The 27,829-nt window shown below is 41.4% G+C and overlaps 2 pseudogenes; both read left to right on the top strand.

The window, feature by feature from the left end:
• Window positions 1-14,549, top strand: part of LOC127235931 (sodium- and chloride-dependent transporter XTRP3A-like) — a 104,551-nt pseudogene extending 90,002 nt beyond the window's left edge.
• A 4,477-nt stretch (window positions 14,550-19,026) lies between these two features.
• Window positions 19,027-27,829, top strand: part of LOC127235930 (sodium- and chloride-dependent transporter XTRP3B-like) — a 150,347-nt pseudogene continuing 141,544 nt past the window's right edge.

Raw genomic sequence — 27,829 nt, 5'->3', positions numbered from 1 at the left:
TGTAGCCTGTCCTGCAGCCCTCACTACCACTAGTGACTAGTGCCTGTGCCTTCCTTCTGGTCTTCCTGCTCCAGTTCTCACCTAAAGCCCAGTCCAGACTCCCCACTGAGATAGGGACCATGGACATCTCTCCAGTCATCTTCCTTATCTGATCCCATATTTTCTTAGACCCTTTCCCTCTAGGGAATGCTATGGTCCCATCCCTAATGTTTTTTTTTTTCCAGTCATCCTAGCCAGAGTTCTTCAGTGTAGATGTTATTGAATTTAGAATAGGGCACATTCTTTGCTTGACAAATTGATGGAATCATATGACTGTATCCTTTCGAAATGGATACTCTTGTTGCATAGGCCTTAAGTGTCAGTACTGTAGTAACCTCAAACTTGATTCCACATCCACCTAAATTTCTGTGTGTTAAAACTGGTGTTGTGGCGGGCTGGTGATTTAGAGGTTTTATGTGTTTTAGATTATTAGACTAGGTAATACTCAATTGCACTCTCCATGGGAGGGTGCCATAGAGGGTATGAGAGGAAGATTGCTGAGTAGTTTACCTGCCAGGAAATACACTGGAGACATTCTGAGACAGGGACCTAGACTCCAGCCCCAAGTCATTCTGACTACCTGTGACTTGGAAGTAATTTCTTCCCCATCTCTGAGCTTCCATCTCCTGGGAGGGAAGAGTTTGGGATTAGAACTCAGGATTCCTCAGCCCTATCCCTACTGGCCTTCTAGATGAAACAGCTAGCCAACCCCAAGGCCTGGATCAATGCAGCCATGCAGATCTTCTCCTCACTGGGCTTGGGGTTTGGCAGCCTGATTGCCTTTGCCAGCTACAATGACCCCTCCAACAACTGCCAGAAGCATGCCATCATTGTGTCCATCATCAACAGCTCCACCTCCATATTTGCCAGCATTGTGACCTTCTCCATCTACGGCTTCAAGGCCACCTTCAACTATGAAAACTGCTTAAACACGTGAGTCTAAGCTGTCCCTCAGAACCTTGGACCCCAAGTGGGAAGGCAAGGCTCCAAAGCCCTGAGCTGAAAGGGAGACTGGGAAGGACTGGGTTCCCAGAGGTCAAGGAGTAGACTAAAGACACCAGTATTGAGGTCTGCAATGTGAGGATCAGTTCTGTTTCCTCGACCTGCTAATTCCTGCCTTCTACCAGCACTAGAAACTGAGGGTCCAGAAAGCAAAGGCCTACCTTGCAGGGAATGGGACATTTAAGGTAGGCATTGCACTTAGCAGAAAGGGGCGTTCAGGAAAAAACAAAACCAAAACCAAAAAAACTACTACAAAAACACACCAGTGTCTTCATCTCATTTGTAAGCAAGGCCTCTCTAGCCGAGTCTACTGTCTTTGGCTTCCCTCAAAACAAATGCTAATATGTCCAGTAGGGAGGTCACTTACATGAGTAGCCATCTCTAAACTAGGACTTAAATTAATGGAAATCAGTATACATGCAAATCATTTAATTTGTACTGTGATATAAAATTAAGCTTAATAATTCTAGGCCAAATGTAGTGGTGCATGCCTTTAATCTCACCAATCTGGAGGCAGAGTCAAATGAATCTCTTAAGTTTGAGACTAGCCTGGTCTACACAACAAATTCCAAGACATCCGAGGTTGCATAGTAAGGCCCTGCCTGAAAATAAGTAAATATGTTTAAGTGATTCTAACTTATTTCTAAGCGATTGGTCAATGGCATTAGCTACATTCCTGTGTTGTCACCACCAAAGGGTACGAATCTGGCTATGAAGTATTGAATGCTTCTAGCATCCTACCCAATCTCACTGGAGGCCACTTATCCAGATGTGAGGTGGCCTGTTGGGAGGGAGTTTCTCTCCTCATCTCTTCTGCGCTGGGCAGGAGGGAAGAGGGAAGAGGCTACCCACCTTCCTCCCAGGTTTTAGAGCCAATGGCTTTTTAGTGGTAAATGTTAACATGATAGTCTGCTCTGCAGGGTGATTCTGCTGCTGACAAATTCTTTTGACCTAGAAGATGGCTTTCTGACAGCCAGCAACCTGGAGGAGGTGAAGGACTACCTGGCATCCACCTACCCAAGCAAATATAGTAAAGTATTCCCACACATTAGAAACTGCAGCTTGGAGTCAGAGCTGAACACGGTAAGAGGCCTAGAAAGGGTGGGCACTGCCTCTCTCCACAAGGTCCATGAAGATGTGTGGAGAGAGACATGGTCCCCTGCAACAGTGACGAGAGACTTGACTCCTTCTCTCTCCCAACTGCTACTAGGAATTATTTTCATTTCCCTGTGTCTTTTTGAAATTTCCAAAACTTGAGAAAGGCAAAGGACAAGGTAACACACTGTCTTACTTAGGGTTACTTAGAGGAGGACAGGGTTTATTTGGCTGCACTCTTACATTGCTGTTCATCATTGTAGGAAGTAGAGACAGAAATTTGAACAAGGTAGAAAGCTGCAGGCAGGAGCTGATGCAGAGACCATGGATGTGTGCTGCTTACAGTTTGCTCAACCTGTTTTATTTATAGAGCCCAGCATCACCAGCAACACAACGGACACTGTCCTCTTCCAGCAACCATTAATTAAAAAAAATGCTTTACAGACAGATATTATGGAAGCATTTCTCAGCTGAGGTTCCCTACTTCCAAGTTGACATAAAACTATCCAGCACTCAAACACCAATATTTCCATTTTTCAAATTGACACTATAAATCTTTTTGTTACATAAAATGTAGATTTTTATACAGGACAAACAAAATTATTTTAAGGACACACAATTAAATGTCCCTGAAATTAATAGCAAGTTTTCCCTACTCATTTTAGACAAAATCCCTTACAGTTTTGTGCCCATGATACATTGTTTTTAAATTTTATTTATTAACATAATATCCGTGCATGCTTATGAAGGGCTTGTTGATTTGATACAAGTATGAAACACATAGCCACTAGACCAATGCCACTAGCATTTCATTCTCGTCATACATGGATTGAGTATATATATATATATATATATATATATACTCTTCTAGTTATTTTTGTGCATCATGGATTCTTGTAGATTAGAGTTACCTACACTTCTGGGCACAGAAGCAGCAATTTCTGCTTCTAATTCCTGTGTTTTGGTGACTCTTCTCTAACCTCTGTCTTCACTCGCTGCCTTTCCATCTTCTTGGAGGTTCATTTATCACTTTCTACAAATGAGTGCAAAAATGCATTATTTGTCTATGATTTGTTTTATTTACCATGATGCCTGAACTTGTCTATACCTTTACATGTGACAAGATTTCATCCTTTTTATGGCTAAGTAGTATTCCTTTGTGGATACATACCACGTGATTTCTATATGTTCACTTTCCATGGATGGTTTTATATCCTAGATTTTTTTAAAGGAATATCACAGTAAACATGAGAGTGCTGCTATATCCTTGACACATGGCTTTTAAGATCCCTTTGCAATAATATCTAATTGTGGTTTTTATTTGTATTCCCTTGAAGATTAATGATGCTGACTTTTTGTTCATATATTTGCTGGCTATTTGTGTCTTAACTTTTTAGATGTATTTATTTTATTTGACACATATGAGTATTTTGCTTGCATGTGTATGTGTATGCCACATGTATGTCTGACGCTCGCAGGGATAAGAAGAGGGCTATGACAGTGGGTATGAGTTGCCACGTGGGTGCTGGAAACTGAACCCAGGTCCTCTGCAGGAACAGCAGGCGCTCTTAACCACTGAGCGAGCCCTGAAGTCCCCTCATGTCTTTTTAAAGAAATGTCTATGTAGCCCATTTCTTTGCCCATTTTTTATGGTGGACTCTTTGCTCTCCAGTTGTTTGAGCTCTTAATAAATAGAATTAAGGGAATGAGAGGTATTGGCAATAAAGGTGTGAAAATATTAATGAAAGATGTAAAGATGACTCCAGGAAAGGAAAGATACTCTATGGAGCAGAAGATGTCCTAGTTAATTTTCTGTTCCTGTGAACAGACACTATGTTCTATGTACTCTGTACTCTGTACTATGTTCTATGTACTCTGTACTATGCTTATCAAAAAAAAAGCATTTAATTGAGACTTTGCTTACAGTTTCTTTGAGTCTATGATCGTGGCAGGAAGTGTGGCAGCAGGCAGGCAGGAAGAATGACTGCTTATATCTAATCCACAGGCAAGAGGCAGAGGGAGGGGAAGGGTGAATGGGGAAGGAGGAGGAGGTAGGAGATGGGAGAAGAAAGAGAGAGATTGGGTTCAACCTGGGCTCCTTAAGTGGCATACACACTCCCTTCAACAAGGCCACTTCTCCTAACCTTCTAAAATAGTTCTACCAACTGTGAACCAAGGGCTCAAATATATGAGCCTGTGGGGGACATTCTCATTCAAACCATCACAGAGTTGGTATTGTTATTAATATTATTATTAGTATTAGTATTATTAAAGTGTACATACTACCCAAGACAGTTTACAGATTCAGTTCAATCCTTACCAATAATAATGTTCATAGAATCAGAAAAAAAATCTTAAAATCTACATGACACTATTGAATAAAAGAACGAAACTGAAGTCATATTAATACCTGATTTTAAGTCTTTCTACAATGTGTCTGGTAATGGCTTGAGAAAAGACAAGGAGACAAGTAGAACATAGTAGAGTACCTGGAAAACCACATATTTCTGTCAAAGACACCAAGAGAATACATTGGAAAGCCATCATATCAATTTCTGATGCTAGATCCACATCTTACATGATGTACAAAAGTCCAAAGTATGAAAAGTCTAAGGCGAAACACTTGAAGACTTAGATTTTTGTGTACCTATGTTTTGGGATAAGACCCGAAAACTTGCAACAAAGTAAAAACCAGTAGGATTACATCAATAAAGAACTTTCTGTGCAATAAAAGAAATAGTCAATATCATGAAGAAAATATTTAGGAACTCACACACACATTCACAGAGTAAGGGGGAGACTTAAATAAATAATATTGTTTTGTTAGCAGTTTTACAAAGTAATGACAATTTTAAAATAGTAAATACATAAAAACCAAATTTAATTATGGCATTTTAATACATAAGTATCATTGCTCCTTATTCTTATTCACCCTCTCTCTATCCTCCCTCTTTACTCCTTCTTTCTGGTATAATTTAGAGGGAAAATACATGTTTGAGGTGTAAGAATAGAGGAATTACTATAAAAGTGCAAAAAGAATGGTCATAAAAAGCTGCTCAAGTACGATAATTGTGGTTGATACATTGTTTATGAACTAATAAAGCAATGAAGATCAGAGATGCAAAGCATCTAGACTACCAGAGAGCTCGGTCCTGTACCGGGGCTGGAGAGATATTATCCATAGCAAGCTGGAGACTAATTGCCAAGACTAAATCCTTAATGCCCTGCTCCTATCTTATATATTAGTGCTGGGGTTTAAAGCTGTGAGCTCTGTTCCTCTTTTAGACTGATTCACTTCTCATGTAGCCCTGGATGGCCTTGTAAATCTAACATTAAGAATTTTTGGTTTTTATGTTTTATTACTCTCTGTTGTTGACTGTGGCCTTTTCTTGTGGCTCACCTTTTAGTTAAACTCTGTAGGGATATGGAAGAGTGTTATCTCTCCCTCCATCTTTCTTCCTGGGGATTGGGTTTTGATTTAGGAACATGCTTTCTCTCATTCACCTAACTCTGTCAGATAATTTCTTTGTGAATGTCTTTGCATATCTTCTGTTACATTGCTATTGTAAATATTGTCTTTCTCCTTATTTCTACCGTTGTTTATGTTGGTGGCAGAAGAAACAAACATTTTTTTTTTATGTTAGTCTTGTACCTTGAAATCTTGATGCATTTCCTAGTGAATTCTCACAACTACAGATTGCTTCTGTTTTCTCTATAAACTATCCTATAACCTGTGGATATGATTTAGCACATTTCTTTTGAGTGTCTGTATTTCAACACTTTTTTATTGTGGTTTCACTATTATTATTGATTTTATTGGACTCTCAGGCACAATTGTTTTCCTGTACTTTGAACACAGTGAAATTCCAATGTTAGGTGAACACTCTGACTAGTTATTAGATTTACTATAAAGACTTTTTCAGACTGCTTTTAGAGAATACTTTCAAGGCCAGGATAAAGGTTCCATGGCCTTTGCTTATTGGTTAGGTTAGGGAGTAGTTGGTTGGTTTTTTTGTTTGTTTGTTTGTTTGTTTGTTTTGTTTTGTTTTGTTTGTTTTCCGGGGTTTACCATTGTCCACGGAGAGATACAACACTTTCCTCCTTTTGCTTATTGTTCTAGTTAGAGTTATAATTGCTATGACGAAAGGCCATGACCCAAAGCAAGTTGGGGAGGAAAGGGTTTATGTGGCTTACACCTCCATCAGGAACTCAAGGTAGATTCCTGTAGATAAGAACTGATGTAGAGGCCATGGAGGGTTGTTGCTTACTGGCTTGCTCAAGGCATGATCAGCTTACGTTCTTTAAGAACTCAGCACCACCAGGCCAAGGATGGCACCAGCCACAATGGGCTGCTCCCGTCCCCATCACTAATTAAGAAAATGCCCTGCAACTTATGGAAGCATCTTCTCAGTTGTGGTCCCCTCCTTTCAGATAACTCTAGTTTGTGTTAAGTTGACATAAAACTAACCAGCACCATTGTAAAGCTCTGAGTCCTGCCTACAGGATCTATAGCCTGACCCTCCATTCCTGTACAACACAGACACCAAGACACTGACACCCAGGCTTCGAGATCTAGATCCCACTTGGGCATCTATGTCTCCTGTTCTAAGCTTTGGCATCTATTCAGTTCCCTTCTTTTGGTTCTGACACTTAGTTTTTCCTCGCTTTTTTTTTTTTTTGAGATTGGCTTTATGTCCAAGATGTTATAATTACTGATTTTATTTTATTTTATAGTTTTAGAATTATTTATTTCCCCTGCTCCTGCCATTCTCTCTCTCTCTCTCTCTCTCTCTCTCTCTCTCTCTCTCTCTCTCTCTCATTTCCTTTCCTTTCTACTATATATTCTCTACTGTTTGAAATTTGGACTTTCATATCTCCTTCCAGGTGTGTGCCAGACCTGGTTCCCCTCTTCCATTTTAAACATTATCGTCATGCAGTTCAGGCCCTTTGAGCCTATAAATTTCTAAATACCGCAAACTTAGGATGCACAAGGCCCTGAGATCAGTCTCTGGCTCCAGGGATGGACGCACACACACACGCACACACTCACACACACACACACACAATTTTATTTGTAAATATTTTTTCTTGCATTCCAGCTATCTTTGGGAGAGAGGAACTAGCTTTAAAATACCTTCCTGTGGGGCTAAAGAGATGGTTCAGCAGTTAGAAAAGCTTGTTGTTCTTCCAGAAGACTGGAGTTTAGTTCCCAACACTCACATCAAGTACTTCAAAGTCAACTCCAGAGAATCTGATGTTTCCTTCTGGCCTTGTGGGCACCTGCACAGACATGGTACAAAAACATGTACATATACATATACATGTACATATACATATAACTAAATAAATCCTCTTTTAAAATATTGTTCTATAAGGCAAGTTTGTTTATCTGGGGGGTGGAGAAGGATGTGTGCTCAGGACAGAGTTTCTCTGTGTAACAGCCCTGGCTGTCCTAAAACTTGTTTTGTAGACCAGGCTAGCCTTGAACTCACATAGATCTGACCGCCTCTGCCTCCTGAGTTGTGGGATTAAAGGTATGAGCCATCATGCCTGGAAAGGGCAAGTTCTAAGGACTGTAAATTTTGTTAGATTTTGCTTCCATATAAAAATCTGTTTTTGGCCCCATTTGTTTTCTTTCTTTCATTCTGTATTTCTTATTTTTTATTTGTCTGCTTGTTTACTTGCTTGCTTCTTTTTGAGGCAGGCTTTTTCTGTGTAGCCTAGACTCTCCTGGAACTTCCTCTGTAGACCAGGCTGGCCTCAAACAGAGATCTGCCTGCCTCTGCTTCCTGATTGCTGGTATTAAAGGCTTATTCTATCACTGCCTGTCAATGTATAACAGTCTTTTTAAACATTGTTTTATGTGTATTTTGTCTACATGAACCATGTGCATGCCCAGTGCCCATAGAAGTCAGAAAATGCTGTCAGATCTCTGGAATCAGAGTTAGCCACTCTGTAAGCCACTGTGGGTAATGGGAATTGAACCCAGGTCATTTGGCAGAGCAGACAATGAATGCTCTTTTCTCCTTGAAGATCTTCATTTAGATTTATGTTAATCTTTTCCCTCCTATTCCACAGGTCTTATAACTTTTTGATTGCATATTACACTCTCCATGTCATCATTTCTTTGGGTTATCTTCTATGTTGTTAAAAGGGAATCTGAGGTAGTTTAATGAGAATGTCCCCATAAACTCACATGTTTAAATACTTGTTCCCTAGCTGGTAGAACTGTTTAGGAAGGATTAAGAGGTGTGGCCTTGTTGGAAGAGGTGTGTCTGCCTGCCTGCCTTCCTGCCTGGCTGCTGCCTGCCTGCTGCTATGCTTTCCTCATGATGATCATGGATTCTAACCTTCTGCAGCCCCAAATTAAACACTTTATTTTTAATAAGAGGAAGACAAATGTTGGTACTAAGGGGTGGGGCATTGCTGTGACAGGAAGCTAGCCATGCTGCTTTTGGAAGGAATATGGAAAACCTGGGGAAATTGGCTTAGGAAAGCTGTTGACTGCTATAAGCAGGGCTGAATGAACATCCTAGTTAGAGCTTGGAGACAACAGTGCTAAGATCATTGAGGGTTATGGATGCTTAGCTCAAGAAAATTCAGAGGGCAACAAAATTAGTGACAGTGTTAGAAACCATTCTTGTGGTGCTTGGGGAAAAAAATGAGGATGCTTTCTGCCTGCGGGCAAATTGAAATAGTTGGGCTAATTTTATAGGCAGAGGATATTTCAAAACAGCCTAATATTAACTCTGTTGCATGGTTATTAGTAATCACATTCATGCAGAGCTACCATAAAAAATAATAAGCAGGGCAAAAAGAAACACAAAATGTATAGTTTGAGGAGGGGAAAAAGCACCAAGAAATTTGATGTCTGTACCGAAAGAGATAAGGAGAGGCCTAGTGTGAAACGGAATAAAGGGAGTGTTGTCTTTGGGTGAAGACCCCACCTAGCTAACCCGAAAACTTGCATAAAGGAAATGCCTTTTGCATTTCTATAAAGCTGCAATGGGGGAAAATGTTATGCAAATATAATTCAAGAAGGGGAACAGGCTCCAACCAAAATGGCTGAACTTGGCTTCATTGGCCAGGTCATTCTGGCTTTAGATCCCTGAATGATACTGGAGTAAAGGAGTTGTGGAAGAAAATCCTCTGAAGCGAGGTGTTTGGCATGGGAATCCCTTCAAGGAAACCAGAGAAGCTATATGTGAATTTATGAAAATGAAGCCTGGATTGCATTGGAGACCTCAAGATCTTGGAGATGTCAAAATCATAGATTTGCCAAGAAGCTTGGGACGAAATCAAGAGAGAAAGACACATGTTGTAGCCAGCAGAACTTGAAGGGAAGAGCCATCTAAGCCCATTGGCAGCAGATTAGAGCTATAGGATTTGGAGTTTGCCCTCCTGAATTTCCATTTGCCTATTAGCAACAGATTAGAGATACAGGATTTGAAGATTGCCCCGCTGGATTTCTATCATGCCTTGGTCCAGTATTTTCTAACTATATTACCATTCCTCCCTTTTGAAATGGTAATGTATATTCTATGCTGTTTTACATTGAAGTTTATAATTTACTTTTTGATTTTACAAGGAGTTATAATTAAAAGTTGCCTTGGGTTTCAGAAGAAACTTAAAATAGTGTTCACACTATGAAAGACTATTAGAGTTGGACGAAAGTCATTTCGCATTATGATATGGCCACAAGCCTATAGGAGACAAGGTGTGGGGTGTGGTGATTTGAATGAGAATGCCCCCCATATGTGCATATGTTTGAATACTTGCCCCCCATTTGGTAGAGTTCCTTGGGAAGGATTAAGAAGTGTGGCCTCATTGGAGGAGTTCTGATGCTGGCAGTGGGCCTGAGGTTTCAGAAGCCCAGGCCATTCCCAAATAGCTCCCTCTGGTTCCTGTTTGCAGAAAGGGATATAAGCGCTCATGGGCCAACACCATGCCAGCCTGCCAGCTGCCATGTCCTCACCATGATGGCCATGGACTCCAACCCTCTGTAACCATGCACCCCAAATTAAACACTTTATGTTCTGTGGCCTTGGTCATGGCATTTTGTCACAACAGAAAAGTAAGACAGAATCACTTTCATAGATCTTAATTGGCTTGATTCTGTAGTTAGAAAACATACTGGGCAAAATGAAATGCAGCATGTTCTACCCTCATGTTCAGGATATCAAAAGAAAAGAAAATTATATATAGAAAGTGGAAATGAGGGGGCTGGAGAGATGGCTCAGTGGTTCAGAAAACTATCCGCTTTTCCAGAGGACATGGGTTCAATTTTCAGTACCCTGTAACTCAAGCTCTAAAGGATCTCTCTCTCTCTCTCTCTCTCTCTCTCTCTCTCTCTCTCTCTCTCTCTCTCTCACACACACACACACACACACACACATACACACACAAACACCACATGCATGCGAGCAAAACACCAATTCATATAAAATAAAATTTTAAAAAGAAAATAGAAAAGAAGTATACAGAGTGCTCATTGGGTAAAACTTATATTTGCTTTCTTTGAACCTTATTTTAAGCATTTGGCTACCTGGCTCTTAGAGGCTGGCTGATGTGATTAGCTTAAGGTTCACAGTGTACAAAGACATCTTTAGGTCAAACTACATTCAATTGAACAGAATTACCCTGAGAAATAACTCCCTGTCCACTAATTCTCTCTTTAACCATGTCTAATTCAATATTAACATTACAGTGACATTTTAAACCAATAATTATGTTAATCATTGAAAACACTATTTCTTTTTAAGTCATTGATTCCAATTGTCTACAATGTGGTGCTTTCGGTGGTAGTCATGGGCAGGAAAGTGAGTTCAGAGTACCCCAGTAGGGTGTATTTTAACACTGACATTGTTTAGAATAGATGGCTCCTGCTAATAATAGTGAAATAATTGTTGTGTGATATCTAATATTCACTTAAAATTTTCAGTGTCATGTTATCATCATCTGCTCCTGAAGCCTACTATTCCCACTGTGCTTATACCATTTAGCTTATTTCATTTTTGTATCAGTCAATACAAAATTGTGTTGCTATAACCAAATACCTAACATGGTCATGAGTGAGGCACTTATTTTATTTCTGGATTGAAAGGTACAATCTAACATGGTGGAGGATTGTACAATTCATGACAATAGACTCATGAGCCTAAGATTTTAACTATTGATGGACAAGGAAGCAAAGAACAGACAGGAAATGACAGCGGGATATAAAATCTCAAGACACTTACCCAATGATCTACTTTCTCCAGTGAGAGCCCAGCTCTGAAAGTTATATGTGGTGATATATTACTTATGACATATCAAAGCTTGCCTGAGGATTCAGAAAGCAAAGCCAGCCACAAGCTATAGAGGTCAGGCAATTGTGATACATACCTTTAATCCCAGAAACCATACTAGCTAGCCAGGCAGTGGTGGCACATGCCTTTGGGTGGATTTCTGTGAGTTCCAGTCCTCCCAGGGATACACTAGAGTGAATCAGTCTAAAAGGTTTAACAGAGCTCTTGCCTTTAATCCCAGCTCTAGAGAGGCATATGAAAGACAGGAATCCAGTGTCTCAGGCAGCATTGTGAGATTTAATCTCTAGCCACCCCGAGGATAGGCAGCAGTCTGAGGTTTGCTGGAGTCCTTGTGAAGACAGGATTGCCCCCTTTTGGACTGAGGTAGATGTAAGACCTAGTGGCTCAGCTGCTTTGCTTCTCTGACCTCACCTTGAAGCTTGAACCCCAATATCTGTCTCTGGGTTTTTATTTTTGGTGTTACAGTTACACACCTCTAAGAGTGCAGCAAGACAGGGAGGATAGACATTCCACATTTGAACTATGGTGTTTCATTCTTGTCCCCTCTGACTCACATGTGTATCTGGTGTCTTTTAGTCATCAGCAGGCTGTCCAGGGCACGGGCCTGGCCTTCATCATCTACACTGAGGCCATTAAAAACATGGAAGTGTCCCAGCTCTGGTCAGTTCTCTACATCTTCATGCTGCTGCTGATGGGTTTTGGGAGCATGTTTGGAAACACAGCGGCCATCCTCACCCCTCTGACGGACAGCAAGGTCATCTCCAGCTACCTGCCCAAGGAGGCCATTTCAGATCAGGACACCAGGCAGTGGAGGCGGGGCATGGGAGAGTGGCAAAAGGCAAGAAAATCAGTGGAAGGGTCTAATTAGGGGCCGTGTGCTTCTAAGACAACTCCAAAAAGGCTGCAGGGATGTAGCTCTGCTCCTGCTAGGGTAATACTCAGTTCCATTTGGGTAAGTTGTTCTAGGAGCTGTATGCACATGTATTGTGCACCACAGAGACCCATTTTTAATTTCCACATCTTGCCACCCAGCCAGGATCATGAGAACCCTCCTGTGCCTCTGATTACTCTATGTCCAGGATAGATAATGTCACATCTTATCACATGTCCTAGCTATCATGTGGGAAGTGTCCTCTTCCCCGCTCCTCGAAGCCTGATAGCACTTGGTATTTTTTTTTTTTTTTTCTGAAATTGGGTCTCTGTGGTCCACAGTACAAATGCATGTAGCTCCCAATCCAGCACTTAATCCTCTCCTGAGGGAGCCTCCCACTGGCTGACATTGTATGGTATGGCAGTGGGAAGGGCAACTATGAATTCAGAGGCATCATGGAAAGCCTTAGGAAGTCAGAAGAAAACCTGGAAAGAGTCAAATATTGAATCTGCCATGTTGTGCAGTTATCTGACAACACTAAGCCCTGGCACCCCCAGTATATAAGGGATCTCTGACTACTACCTTGGAGGCTTAATCTGCTCTGGTACATGACCAGAGCCTGGCATGTGAGAGCATCTATGTAAATTGTAGTTTCTTCCAAAACCAATCCTTATCTAGGGCCCCACACCACATTTAATTAAGTCCACTTCTCACAGTCTCAGGGGCTATGTTGTTGGTATCTTTAGCATTCCCAGACTTTCAGCCATTATGATAGAATATATCCACGATGAGAAGGCAGAGGGTGGTCTTGAGTTTTAGCCTAGCAGCTTTGTTCCTGCTCTAACTCTGCCTGCTCTCCCATGCCAAGACCAGGCCCTTCCAAGCACATAGTGACCATCTCTAGGAGGCAGTAGAGTATACTCGGAACCATCACTGATGGACAGAGTGGGAGGGCAGAGGGAATCTCACCCTAGCCCTGTGGACTGAGAGGGCTGGCACCCCTTCCCCCACCTTCTCTGGGAACTATCCTCTGGTCCACACCTGGGACCTCTGAAGGCCAACACCGGGGAGATGATGTCTCATGACCAGTTCTTCATTGGTCATCCTTCCTCAGGCAGCCTCAGCCCTTTTCCCTTTCCCTCAACAGCTCCCCCAGAGAGGATCAGATGGGTTGGGGTCACATTCAAACATCAAACCAGAACAGCATCTTCCCAAGGGCAGAAGGTATGCAAACTAGAGTCCCTCCCTCCAGAGCATGAATAAATCTGTCTCTCTCTGTGCTCCCAACAGATTTGAAAGTGACCTTCAGGCCATGAATTGCCACTCCCTCAACTGGTACTGGAAGGCCATGTGGGCGTTTGTGAGTCCAGTACTCATCATCAGCCTCTATGTCTTCTACCTGAGTGACTATATCCTCACAGGGACACTGCAGTACCAAGCCTGGGATGGCACTCAGGTACCCGATGTTCCTGCAGGGCTGGGGAATAAGGCAGAGACCACACAGTCACTCAGAACACAGGGGACTATTGCTGTGCTGTGAGAAGGCTCCATGTGAGTATTTCACAGATGCTCAATTTAGCACAGCAGAAGTGGGCTGTGAGTTTTTAACCATGAGGCATGGAGAGAGCAAGAGATGCCCCAAAGCATCGCAGTGGGCCTTTCCCTAGAAGTACCAGTATCCTCTGGTGTGCCACACTGTACATATTTATACAGAACATTTCTACAACCACAGAAACCATTAGTCTGTGCTGAAGGTTACATAACATTTAGGGCTCTAGAATAAGGTACTAGAAAAATTGTTTCTATGGCATTCCTGGATAGGCTTCACACACATTATCTCACATATGCTCACAAAGGTCAGAATTACCTTTCTTCATGGTTTCTCTGAATTGCAGGGTAGTAGACACCACAGTCTTCACTCTTTAGCCTCTTCCCCTTCATAGAAGGCTTGGGTGAACTGTTCTCTTGGACTTGATAGGAGGGACCTTCCCCTGATGCTCAATCTCTTCTCCCAGGGGCAGCTGGTGACCAAGGATTACCCCCCATATGCACTAGCTGTCATCGGTTTGCTGGTGGCTTCATCTACCATGTGCATCACCCTGGTGGCCCTGGGGATTTTCATCTGGAATTGCCTCAAGAGGGGAGGTTCATCCCCAGTGGTCTAAGAATGGACCTCCCAGGGACGGAAGTCAGCCACTATCTGTTTCACAGTTGCTGCCTGCTGGTGGGGACACCTTGGCTGGCGTGCTGGTCTGGGACCTCCTGAATCTGTAAAGAGGATTAGGGAGCTTACAAAAAGAAGACTACCTTGGGGAGGGGACCACATCCCTTAGAAGACTCCCTCCATTATTTGCCATCTGAAGACTACAACTTGTAGCCTTCTTGTCGTCAGGGGTTAAGGCCAGTACTGAAGATCATTGTCACCTAGACTCTAGGAAGTCCTAGAATTCAAGGTAAGCTGTGTTAGAAACTTGACCATAACCCTGAGGAGCCAAACAAGCACTTCGGTTTATGTTTGTTTGTTTGTTTTTTGTTGTTATTTTTGGTTTCGTTTTGTTTTTTTTTTTTCTCAAAAGAAAACAAGATACTAATTGCTTTTCATCCAGTGTCAGAGGTTTTTGAAGCACCTAGGGCAACACATTGCAATTCTTCTCATTGAAGCCACAATGAGTGTGTAATTTTTGTATTACTACACTGTACTACACTGTAAATACTACCGGGATTTAGTGTCCACAAAGGGAGAGTTTTGTTGGGAATGCAAAGGTTCCTCACAGTGGGCTGTGGCAACGCTAAACTGTACAAGGAATCTGAACAGACATTCCCATCCCTGGGGTTTCAGGGTCAGATGATCCACAAGGGTACAAGGAACTGTAACTTTTCTACAAACATCACTCACAGCCACCTTCATTCACCACTGTATAGTAATGCTTTCTAAAATGTACATAAGTCACACAGAGCAGTGTATAACTGAAAACACTCCATATTAATGGCTGTTATTAATCCATTATGTCAATTTGTCTGTTTTCTTTCTTCTTTTATCATAATGAAGTGGATCAAGGTTATCCAGACTGAGAGTTCCCTCCTGTACTAACAAGCCAAGCTCATGGAATTAAAGGACTTCTTTGGATCCATCTGTGCAGACACCTCTGAAGACACTTAGACATCACTTGGAACATCGACCAGAGAGAACTTTTATTTCTCTCTTTTTCCCAATGACAAAAGTAGGCACTGGAAAGGTCTTTGGTGTGGCAGGTGGTGGTAGTAAAGAGAAAATTTTCTGGCTAAACACTTGCTACATTTGCAGAGAAACAAAATAAGATTCCCAGAATCCACGTTGGAAAGCCTACAGTGTCTGAAAATCCAAGTTCCAGATGATACAACATCCTTGTTGTATCCTTTTCCATCCTTGTTTGCACCAGCATGAACATGTACACAAAACACAGACACATAAGTTAAAATAATATACATATCAAAAAGGTAGATAGTGATGATGTCTTTCCAACAGTTGAGTCTTTAACAGTGGACAATATCTCACAGGACAAATTGTTCACTATCTTAGCTGCCTTCTTATTTTCATTTCAAAATGATCACTGTCCTTAAATATATGAGAAGCAGCATTTATTTACCTAAGTGTTTACTCCTGGTTTTCTCATCAGATGGATTTTAGGCTCGAACAGTGGGTGCACCCTGTGATAATACATCAGAGTCTATTCCTGAACACTTAAGTGTCTGTCCCCTACTCTCAACCTAGGCATAGTGACTGCCTTTCTGCACTTGTCATGCCTTCCCAGGGTCAGTCACAGACAGGGTCTCAAAAATCATGTACCCTCAAAGGTGAAAAGAAGAACATTGTCATGTATCATTATTCTATTCTTTTTCAGTGTGCCCATCACCTCTGCTATTCTAGACACCTCAGAGCATTGAAAATTTGCAGTGTCCATGCTACTGGATTCAAGAAGCCTTTGTCAGAAAATCTTGTGAGTGAGTCTGGTGCTCTTGGATGAATACAATGTGCAATCAAATCTGAGAGCCTGGGCAGAGCCTATTGAAGGAGAGGAGAAAGTATGCAGTGTGTTTAGACATACTTACATCCAGAACAACTTGTACAAATATAAATGCACTGTTGAACATCTCTAGTTATGAGTGGGAGTCACCTCAACAGAACAGTTGTGCTTATGGAAATCAGACAGGTGAAGTAATGCTATCATGAAATACAGATGTGCCTCAGTTTACCGATCTAAAGGTAGTGGAACCAGGGAGAATGTAGCCTAAAAAGGGGGAATAAAGTCTCGCACAACAGCCAACTTTATTAAGAACATCAGGCAATATCCACTTTGAGTGTTAAGAAAGATCATGTGAGTAAAGCTCTCATGAGTTCAAACTGAATATAATCACAATGACAGGCTGCACATGGGAAAAAAAAAACCCATGAATTTCTATAGAGGTGTATAAATAAGTACTAATAGCCAGTTGGAATGAATAATCTGAAGCAAACTCACTCCTATATGATACACCTGGGAGGGGTGTAGAAGAATAATCCTCCAAGAACAATTCGGTGTTTTGGAGAAACTGAGGTCACGAGACTCTTATTTTCTTCGGAGTTTTCTCACAGGTACTCAGAATTGTTTTTCTTTCTTTAGAATGTTTCTTCCCTTTTCATTTTTTCTTTTTTATTTTTATGTGCGTTGGTGTTTTGTCACGGGTGTCAATTCCCCTGGAGCTGGAATTACAGACGGTTGTGAGCTGCCTTGTGGGTGCTGGGAATTGAACCCATGTCCTCTGGAAGAGCAGCCAGTACTCTTAACCACCGAGCCTTCTCTCCAGCCCCAGCACTCAGAATTCTCACAGGAATGCATTCTTGGATTGTGTTAGGATACTCTTCCACCCACATTGTGGTTACATCCCGCTAAACCCACTTTAGATTGAAGAGCACCCTAAATTAAAAATGCATTTGTTACACCTACTTTCCTATCCATCACACTCAGAGCTGTCAAATGATCATCCCAGAGGCCATATGATCACTCGGGTTCCTAACATCTCCACAGAATACCCTCTTCAGATTGTTTGCCCACAAAATGTTGGGTCTCAAATTATAGCTTCTACAGATTTCATTTCCCTTTTCACACATTGTAGAGTCAGAAGACACTAAGCTGAACTGGTCAGCCAAGGAGCTCTCCGCATACAGTCAAATGCCAGTTTCTCCATGGGGACGTAGCTTTGCTTTGTTTTGTTACTGTAAAAAGAGAAAGGAAGATCACTGTAGAATGATAAAAGATCAATTATAATGTTTAAAAGCTTACTCATATAACAGCTGTAGAATTTACATTCTTATCAGCACACTGAAATTCCCCCAAATCAAATCTCAAATAATGTAGTCGTAATTAGACGTCAACATGAATCAGGAGGGTGGGATGCACCTGTAACCTACCAACTTGAGAGGGTGAAGCAGGGAGACTAAAGACAGACCTAAACAATCAACCTAGCTAAACCCCATCTCAAAAGGGGAGGCTGAAGCAATGGCTCAACAGCTAAAATCTCTGGCTGTTCTTGTAGAGACCATGGGTCCAGTCTCCAGCACCCACATGGTGTTTCACAGCCATCCAGAACCCCAGTCCCAACTATGTATTATGTATATACATTATGTATGTATGTACATATGCATATGTATATGTAGAATATGCAAATAAAATAAAATCTTTCTTTTTTAAAGACAAGAATTGCAACGCAACCAAGAACCAACAAACAAACAAAAACTCTCAAGGTCTTGCCAACAGTGCTAGGAGTTTGGACACTCGCATACAGGGAAACTAGAAACTCTTATGATTCATTAACAGTGGACTCACCAGGATGAGCAAATGATTCAAAATTGTATAACCTTAGTTTGCAGGGTAAGACTATAGAACCCTGCGTAGAGCTATCCCTGCTTTCTCTCCTTCCTCAGGAGTTCTGGCGAATCGGCTTTATCATGTTCTGTATTGTGTTTCTGATAGGCACAGTGAAGTTCCTACCCACAGGCAGTCATCCATTAGCCAGAATTGCATCCTGAGAACTCTCAGGTGGGGCTAAGCCTGACTGAGTCACCTGCACTGGGAATCTGGACACCCCAGAGAACTGAGATTCATCCCCTTTGTTGAGATAATTTTTAAATACAGTTATGACCGAGGTCTGAGTGAAGTGGAAATTTTAAATCAGACACAATGCTCAAAACTCATGATTTATGATTGCTTGTCAGTTGTTCTCCTGAGGCTACCTATGTCACTGTAAGTGCAAGGTGGGAGGGAACCCAAAATAATAGTGTCCCTTTGCACTTATTGGTAGCTCAGGATGTGCAATCGTAGAAGCGTTTATGCTATAGAAATTGAAAAGCACATAGATCAGAGACTTTCTGCAGTTTCCAGTTCACCATCAGCCTCCAGCAGACGCAATCGTATCTTCGTGAGCTATTTTCCAGTAATCCTTAATAGTGTAAGGAGCCCAGAAATCCTGGAGTTTGAGAGTCATGACACAGAAAAAAGAATGTGGCCAAAGGTCAGTGGGAGGGTGTGAACTGGCCACCACTGAGGTTAAAGCCGGGGGAGACACCAACCGACCAGGGAAGACTCACACCAGGGCCTGACAGTGCAGAAAGCTGAACAACGGAAACCCAAGGGACTGGAATCCAGAAGAGAGCACAGGAGTGGGCCCATTCTACCCTGAGTGTTGTCTCAGAAGATGGAATCACCCTTGGCGCATGTGGTCTCCCTGTCAGAAGATGAGGAGCTGCAGCCCAAGGGCAGCCCTGAATGCCCTGACCAGCACACAGGAAGACTGGGTCCAACAAAGTATGCCCAGCCTGAGGTTGTGGAGAAGGGGAGACCAAAGTGGGACAACCCCAGCAGTTCTTGCTTATCTGCATATCCTATGCCATGGGTCTGAGCAATGTGTGGCCCATCCACCACCTGTTCCAGATGTACTGCAGAGGTGAGTGCAGTTTGCAGGGACAGCAGTGTCTGAGTAGCTGAGTGCTTCACATCTCAAACCTTCACCTTCCTGGAATCTGTATGAATTATAGGACTAGAGGATGTCACCCCCAAAGAGCTGGCCCACAACCCAGCGAAGAAGGAAGATTGGGTTTTGCTTTTGCTTTCACGGACAGTGCTTTTGTGCTGTCTAAAAAAAAAAAAAAAAAAAGTTTGCCTTTCCTAACTTGAAGTCAAAAAAGCTTTCTGTTCCTCCTCTGATTTCTTAACCACAGGGTTGTTGAAGCTGTGTTCTACTTCCTTTCCTTCCTTTTTTTTTTTTTTTTTTTTTTTTTTTTTTGTGTGTGTGTGTATAAAATGTGGTACCTAATGAGGTTCATTATATTATGTTGTTGTATTGTTGTTTTCATGACAAAAAGATTGCAGAGCTCTTTTGCTTGGATTACATCCTTGAAGTATGAGTAAGTGATGGAAAGGTTGCTAGGCAGAGGTGCCCACACTCCCACGTTGGTAAGAGCAAGCATGCTGTCACAAAGACAAGTTGCTGTGAGCCATACCTGACCTGCTGTAGTTGCTACTTGGTACTTTGAGTTAAAATTAGACTATCTTATGACCTTTGTGTGTTAGAGCACAATTCCAAACAGCTGTGGGGAACATGGCTATGGCTCCTGCTCCCAGGTGTCTCTAAAAATAATACTCACAGGCCTCAGCCTCCTTCAACATTAACCTGAAAGTAAAACCACAGTGTTTAAAGAGCAGGATTCCCCTCTGCAAAGCAGGCGCTGAAATGACTATTTCCTGTTCCTAGAAGGTGTTGTGAGGAGAAATAGTAGGAAGGTGGTGGTGGTGCGGAGTGTGCTTGCATGTGATGGGGGCATCTAAACAGTACCAATGAGGGAAAAGGGAGTAAAGGCTCACAGCCTTAGGCCCACCCCCATTCCAAAGGGATAAAGCTATTGCTTTCACTTTACCTACACCTGTTACATTTCTTGGAGTCTCCCATCTGTAATTCAAGAAGACCTCTACATAGTGTCATATATGAGATTCAAAATTGTGGAGGAGGACGTGGACATGTCCAGACTGTGAAGGAACCATCTCCAACCAGGGTAATCTTGGTGAGAAGGCCAGACAGCTTCCACCTCCACCAAGAATAAGGAAAGAAGGGCTTCTGTCTGTCTTTGCAAAGTGTTTGATCTCATTTGGCTATCCATGTGATAATTAGGGTAGAGGGGTAAGTCAAGACTCCAAAAGCAAGAGACTTTGGACTGCAAGGAACCAAGAATCTTTTGGAGAAGGAAGAGTGGTAGGGGTGTCCCTCCCCTGCCCCCTCCACCTGTAGATTGCTTCATTGCCCCATGCTGGGCTTTTGAGCTAGGATTGCTAAGTATAAGCACCTGGTGGCAGGCTTGGGTAGGGAAGATTTGCTCAGCTTTTTTCTTTCCTGAACTGTTCTAGCCCACAGGCAAAACCTGAGCTACTCCTGAAGTTTTCCATCTTCGAAGGAAGACATACAGAGCCTGCTTTTGAATTTGAAGTGGGGATTGCCTGAAATTCCAATGGAGCCTGAGAGTGATCTAGCAGGGCAAGTTTCTAAGTAGGAAATCTTTGTTGGGTATTAGCACCCATTTGCCCAGAACTCACATAGTTACAGCTGGGGTGCTGGAACAAATGACCCCTGTATTCACCTCCACCCCCACCCCCATCCGCTTCCGTAGGCTCCCCATGTCCCTGGTGTACTGGGCTGTTGGGTAGGTCTGTGTCAAATAAAGTGCCAAGAGTACTTAAATGAGGGCTGTGGGTCAAGGTTGCTGGAAACCTTTTTTTTTTTTTTTTTTTTTTTTTTTTTTGCTTTTCGAGATAGGGGTTCTCTGTGTAGCTTTGGAGACTGTCCCAGCACTTGTGAAGTATACCAGGCTTGCCTTGAACTCGCAGAGATCTGCCTGCCTCTGTCTCCCTAGTGCTGGGATTAAAGGCATGTATCACCAAAGTCCAGCAGGGCTGCTGAAATCGTAAACATTCCTGAGCCCCAGGCTTGCATTCCCAGTGAAGTTACTATCAATCCTTGAAGCTAAAGGAGACTTCCAGTTTATCTGGTCCTCAGCCTCCAGCACTAAGATAACCGACCTGGGAAGCTCATGTGAATTTTCAGCAGCACAGGGTCAGGTGTTAAACAAGCTGTTACCATTGGCAGATATAGGCAAAGAAGGATCAGCTTGCCTGAGTAGGGAAGATGGAGACAGGGGCATTGCTGGGGTAGTGCTGTTGTTTGTAGCTAGCATCTGCAAAATTGGTTTGCCTCAGTTGGATGTAGAATATTTTTCCCCATTATCCTGCCTGCTTTTTATGCTGGCCCATTAATATTATTATCATTACACTGATTATTTTTGAGACAAACATTTCCTCTTTCCTTTGGAGATTGTCCTAAAACACTCTCTGTAACAAAACAGGATTGGAATACAAACAGAAAAAGTTTTGTTTGCCTCCCTAGTGCTGATGGGATTGAAGGCCAGTATCACCATCGCCTAGTCTATACTACATTTTTCCCTTTTCCTTGGACTATAAACTCACATTTCTTCTCTCTTATTTTCTTTTTCTTTCTCCTCACTCTCAATAGGAAGCTAAACCTGGGTGGTGTTTTCATTTTCATGTAAGACTGTGCTTTCTCAATATGAGAGCCTCCTCACAATTCTTAATGTGAAAAATGGTTTAAGTTCTCACTAGGAAACAACAACAAAAAACAAAACAAAAAAACAAAAAGGGCATTGAAAAGTATATCATGATTGGGTCCATCTTAGTATCTTGTTGAGTTAACTAACCCAAAGACCTGGAAATGAAAACCAAAGTAGGTAGAAAAGACGACATTTGTTCCATCATTGCTAGAATTTGTCAAACAACTATGCTGGCCTTGTGAATATTAGCATTAAAATCCCTTGTCCACCCTTAAGATCCATGGCTCCTATACCTCCTTCCAACACGTGCCACAAGATATCTGTAGGTCTTTATCTTCCAGGAAGTGGCAAACATTCTTGAATGATAGATATCCAAGTAACATCATCTCAGTTGGTAAGGTATTATCTCTGGGAAATGGGAAAGAAATATTTTAGTATATATTGTACTTGATTTTTGGGGAACAGAGTTGATGTTGCTCATCAACATCATCATCATACTTGTGGCTCCTGCTGCCTTCCTTTTACAAATTAATGCCTCTACTTTCCTGAGGATAAATCAAATGGAAAGTCTAACTTGGATATAGTTTGCTTTGGAAGTGTGTTATTTTTGTTTTTTTAAGACAGGTTCTGTCCCTTCATCTGTCCTCCACTACATGGAGCAGGTCTTCTTTCTGAGAACAGATATGAAAGCATTGAGCTACTTCAAATTAGTTTACCTCCACTAATGTTGTTGCTCTCGCAGAGACAGGGCAAGCCATGCATGAAAGTCCAGCCCTGTCAAAGAGCAAAGGGGACCTTTCTTGCTGCAGGGCTTAACAAAGCTTGGCCCTAATTCTCTTGTACTTGTACTCATGGATACATTGTGAATTTTAAAATCATTGAAATTCTTTTAGTCCCCTTGTCACTCTCTAGATTTTCACTGAACTAGTGTCATTTGTTTGTTTTTGATATATCATTTAGTGTGTGTGTGTGTTTGTGTTTGTGTGTGTGTGTGTGTGTGTGTGTGTGAATCTCATCTGCCTCCTTGCCAACGTGCCTACTCAGTTTGAGCATGAAAATGTTCAGATTTATAGTTAGATTTAGTGCAAAAAGATAGATTTCAATTTTTCAAGCTATGATTTTACTGTGTAGCTCTGACTGTCCCAGCACTCAGTCTGTAGACCAGGCTGGCCATGAACTCATAGGTCCTCCTCCCACCAGAGTGGTTACATTCCAGGCATGTGGGGACATTTACTGCTCCATACTGGGTTTTCTTCTTTCTTCCTTTCTTTCTTTCTTCTACCACATCAACTTCTTCCTTTCCTCCTTCTTCTCCCACTTTGACTTCTTTTTGTTCTTTTTCCTTCTCATCACCTTCTTCTTCTTTTACTTCTCCTTAGTTTCTTTTGCTCTTTCATGATGAGGCTTCTCTATGCATGTTTACTGACCTGAGTCTGTGTTGAACTCAAACTCACACAGCTTCTCCAGTGCTGTTTCATGGCCACTGCCCAGTAATTTTGCCTTTCAAGTCTTTCTGTCTAGCCATTTAATTTTTTAATTACTTACCCCTTTGTCTTTTTGTCTGCGTACTCATGGAAATCCAGATCCTCCGACCTCCCTACACAATCTAAAATAACTAGAGATAAATAATTAACCTGGCCTTCATATAGGTAAAAATCAAAAATGAATGAAGAAGATCAAAGGGAGCTTGGCCTGGGGTTCACATGAAACTTCCTGAATTGCTGGACAGCTGAACTAGTCTAGTAGTGTATGCTTACACAGAACAAACAAGTTGTGGTGCTTGTTTGAACTTGGGTTAGTATGTGAAGAAACACAGATTCTGATTCCAAAGTGAGTCTTTCTTTGTCTACCTTTTTTTATTTCATAAGTAAAATCAGAGAACCAGTTGGCATGGAGCTATTATTGCCGGTCCCCCAGGCACACAAGGTTTGGAAGCATTCTGCCACACACCCCATTCCATTGTCTCCTACTGTATCATACAAGTGCATAGTCTTCTACCAATTTACACACACACTCACCAACACACACAAAAATATTAAAGAATAGGGCCCAGGATCATAGAGTATAAATTCTTGGTAGCATGTAGTGCTCTCTTCTGGTAAAAGGTCATACCTGCAGACAGAATACTCATGCATAAAATCATTATAGGAGCATTTAACTTTTAAATCATTATTACTATTATCATCATTATCTTTATTATGATTATTTTTGAGACAAACTTTATCTCTTTACTTTGGAGACTGTCCTAGAACACTCTCTGTAATAAAGCAGGCTTGCAATCCAAACAGATCAATATTTGTTTGCCTCCCTACTGCTGATGGGATTGAAGGCCAATGGCACCAACAGACCATAGTGTGTTCTACTTTTTTCCATTTTTCTTTGTCTGTAAACTCCCATTTCTTCTCTCCTATTTTCTTTTTGTTTCTCCTCACACACAATAGGAATCTAAACCTGGGTGGTGTTTGCCTCCTTACAATTTTTCACGAGAAAATTGGTTTTTCGTTCTCACTAGGAAACACAAAGAACAAATAGGACCTTGAAAAATACAAAATATGATTGCGTCCATCTCGGTATCTCGTTGAGTTAACTGACACAAAGATGTGGAAATGAAAACCAAAGTAGCCGGCAAGTGGCCCAAACTGCTAGAATTTCTCAAACAACTGTGCTGGCCTTGTGATTTTTAGCATTATAGTCCCTTGTTCCCTCTTACTCTCCATGGCTCCTTTACCTCCTTCCAACACGTGCCAAAAGATATCTGTGAGAGTTTATCTTCCAGAAAGAGTGTTCTCTGTCAGGAAGACAAACATTCTTGAATGATAGACATCCAAGTAACATCATCTCAGTGGGCAAGGTATTATCTCTGAGGAATGTGAATGAACCATTTAAGTATATATTGTACTTGTTTTTAGGGAACCAGAGTTGTTGTTTTTCATCAACATCCCCATCATACTTGTGGCTCCTGCTGCCTTCCTTTTACAAATTAATGCCTCTCTTCTCCTCTCATGAGGGTAAATCAATGGATAGTCTAACTTGGATATGGTTTTCTTTGGAAGTGTGGGATTATATACCTCTTTGCTGAACCTGGACCATTCAGGGAGGACTGAGAGTTGCTGCATTCACTGTAAAGTCAACCAAGTATTAATCATGGCTTTTCATAAGCATACAGATGGAGCCCACTTTGCATAAAATCAATACCCTCTATATCCTCACCTGGGTCATCACAGTGCCATTGCTAGCTGAGTGCGGTTGGATATAAAAAAAACGAATCACTTATAGTCAGAGAGTTCTGCTCCCTTGTCTTTTCATTTTATTTTATTTCATTTTATTGTTTATTTTGATTGTTTGGCCAAATGGATTCTATGCATCTTTGCAGACTGTCCTGGAACTCACTCATGAGAACAGACTGGCTTCAAGCACACAGAAAATAGCTTGGCTCTGCCTCCCAAGGGCTGGGATTAATGATGTGTGACACAATCCCACAGTTTTTATTTTATTTTTGTTTTTGGGGAAGGGAGTATGGTGGGAATGCTTTATCACTTCTTTCTTTAGATCCCTCAGGTTTGATTTCATACAAAGTGTTCTGACCACAGTTTCCCTTCTTCCCACAACTTCATCCCCTCAGCCAAATCCACCTGGTGTTAGGGTTAGGCTTCTTGTTCTCTCTCTTTCACACACTGCTGTGTTAATGCATCAGCTGTAATTACTTTTCTCCATGGATCCTGAAATTATCAGTTTTTAGATTATGCATGTGGATTAGCCATGCACATGATTAAAATCAGTGAAATCTGAGTAACACCTGCCAGTGCAGAAAAACTTTTATGAGGATTTCATCTTATAGGCAGAGTATGTCAAGAAAGGTCAAGCTCTCTTTCACTGGGGTTATAGTCTTTACTATTGGAGCTACAAAAACAAAGCATCAAGCCAACTTTCAAATAACGTAGCCAATCATTCTGTTGTACTGATAGTGATATTAATAGAGGAAAGTAGAGAAAGATAGAGTGATAAATTTAAGGACGAGACTTCATTTCCAGCAGAAGTAAAATATACGAAACTTAAAAATAAAAACAAAACAATAAAAAAAAAAATAAGAAGAAAAAGCCTGGGAGATGGCTTAGTAGTGGAGAGACTCTGTCCTTTTTTTTTTTTTTTTTTTTTTTTTTTTTTCAGCATTTCTCTTTATACTCTTTGTAACCATTTCTTTTCTAGAACTCTGACTGATGTCCTGGTGAGCTGAAAAATCTCCACTTTCAGATTTTTGAGAACAAAGGCTTGATTGATCATTTGTCACTAAAAGATGGAATTTTGTTACTTTTTTTTTTTTTTTTTTTTTTTTTTGAGTACATGAGACCTGAGAACAATAGTAGCAGAACAATACTCAGGAATCAGTTTGTGTTCTGCTTTAGGGTCCGTGTGACTTTTTTGTCTTGATGTTTGTTTGTTTTTGGTTTTGTTTTTTGTTTGTTTTTTGTATTAACTGTCTCCATATTTACATTTCCTCCACTGTCTCTCCCTTCCTTCCTTCTTCCTTTCATTTCTTTTTGAAACTGGTTTTTTGTCTTTGTACCTTGAGATCTGTCTTGAATCTCATTATGTAGGCCAGGCAGAAGTGAAAGTCAGAAATCAACCAGACTCTCTGCCTCTGCCTCAGAAACACAATGCACCAATCTCCACTGGCATGCTCAGATATGCATGTGCCATGCTTTCCAGTTAAACATTGGCCAAGGAGCGAAAGCCTGCATTGCTGATAGGAATTCAGTTATTTTCAGGTTTATGAGGAGAAATAAATTTTGTTTTGTTTACTTTATATTTTCACTTGTGTTTTTAAGACAGGTCGTGTCCCTTTATCTGTGCTCCACTACATGGTGCAGGTCTTCTTTCTGAGAACAGATATGAAAGCATTGAGGTACTTCAAATTAGTTTACCTCTACTAATGTTGTTGCTCTCGCTATACAGCATAGACAGGGCAAGCCATGCATGAAAGTCCAGCCCTGTCAAAGAGCAAAGCAGCCTTTCTTCCTGCAGGGCTGAACAAAGCTTGGCCCTAATTCTCTTGTACTTGTAATCATGGATACATTGTGAATTTTGAAATCATTGAAATCCTGTTAGTCCCCTTATCACTCTCTAGATTTTCACTGAACTATTGTCATTTGTTTGTTTTTGATATATCATTTAGTTTGTGTTTGTGTGTGTATGTGTGTTTGTGTGTGTGTATGTGTGTGTGTGTGTGTGTGTGTGTGTGTGTGTGTGTGTGAATCTCATCTGCCTCCTTGCCAACGTGCCTACTCAGTTTGAGCATGAAAATGTTCAGATTTATAGTTAGATTTAGTGCAAAAAGATAGATTTCAATTTTTCAAGCTATGATTTTACTGTGTAGCTCTGACTGTCCCAGCACTCAGTCTGTAGACCAGGCTGGCCATGAACTCATAGGTCCTTCTGCCAACAGAGTGGTTACATTCCAGGCAAGTTGGGACATTTCCTGCTCCATACTGGGTTTTCTTCTTTCTTCCTTTCTTCCTTTCTTTCTTTCTTCTACCACATCAACTTCTTCCTTTCCTCCTTCTTCTCCCACTTTGACTTCTTTTTGTTCTTTTTCCTTCTCATCACCTTCTTCTTCTTTTACTTCTCCTTAGTTTCTTTTGCTCTTTCATGATGAGGCTTCTCTATGCAGGTTTACTGACCTGAGTCTGTGTTGAACTCAAACTCACATAGCTTCTTCAGTGCTGTTTCATGGCCACTGCCCAGTAATTTTGCCTTTCAAGTCTTTCTATCACTAGATAGTTTTTAATTACTTACAACTTTGTCTCTTTGTCTGTGCAATCCTGGAAATACAGATCCTCCGACCTCCCTACACAATCTAAAATAACTAGAGTTAAAATAATTAACCTG

The sequence above is a fragment of the Phodopus roborovskii genome, unplaced genomic scaffold, assembly GCF_943737965.1.
Source record: "Phodopus roborovskii unplaced genomic scaffold, PHOROB, whole genome shotgun sequence".
In the NCBI taxonomy this organism is placed as follows: Eukaryota; Metazoa; Chordata; class Mammalia; order Rodentia; family Cricetidae; genus Phodopus; species Phodopus roborovskii.
The sequence above is the reverse complement of the archived record's forward strand: the minus strand, read 5'-3'. Positions and strand labels throughout refer to the sequence as shown.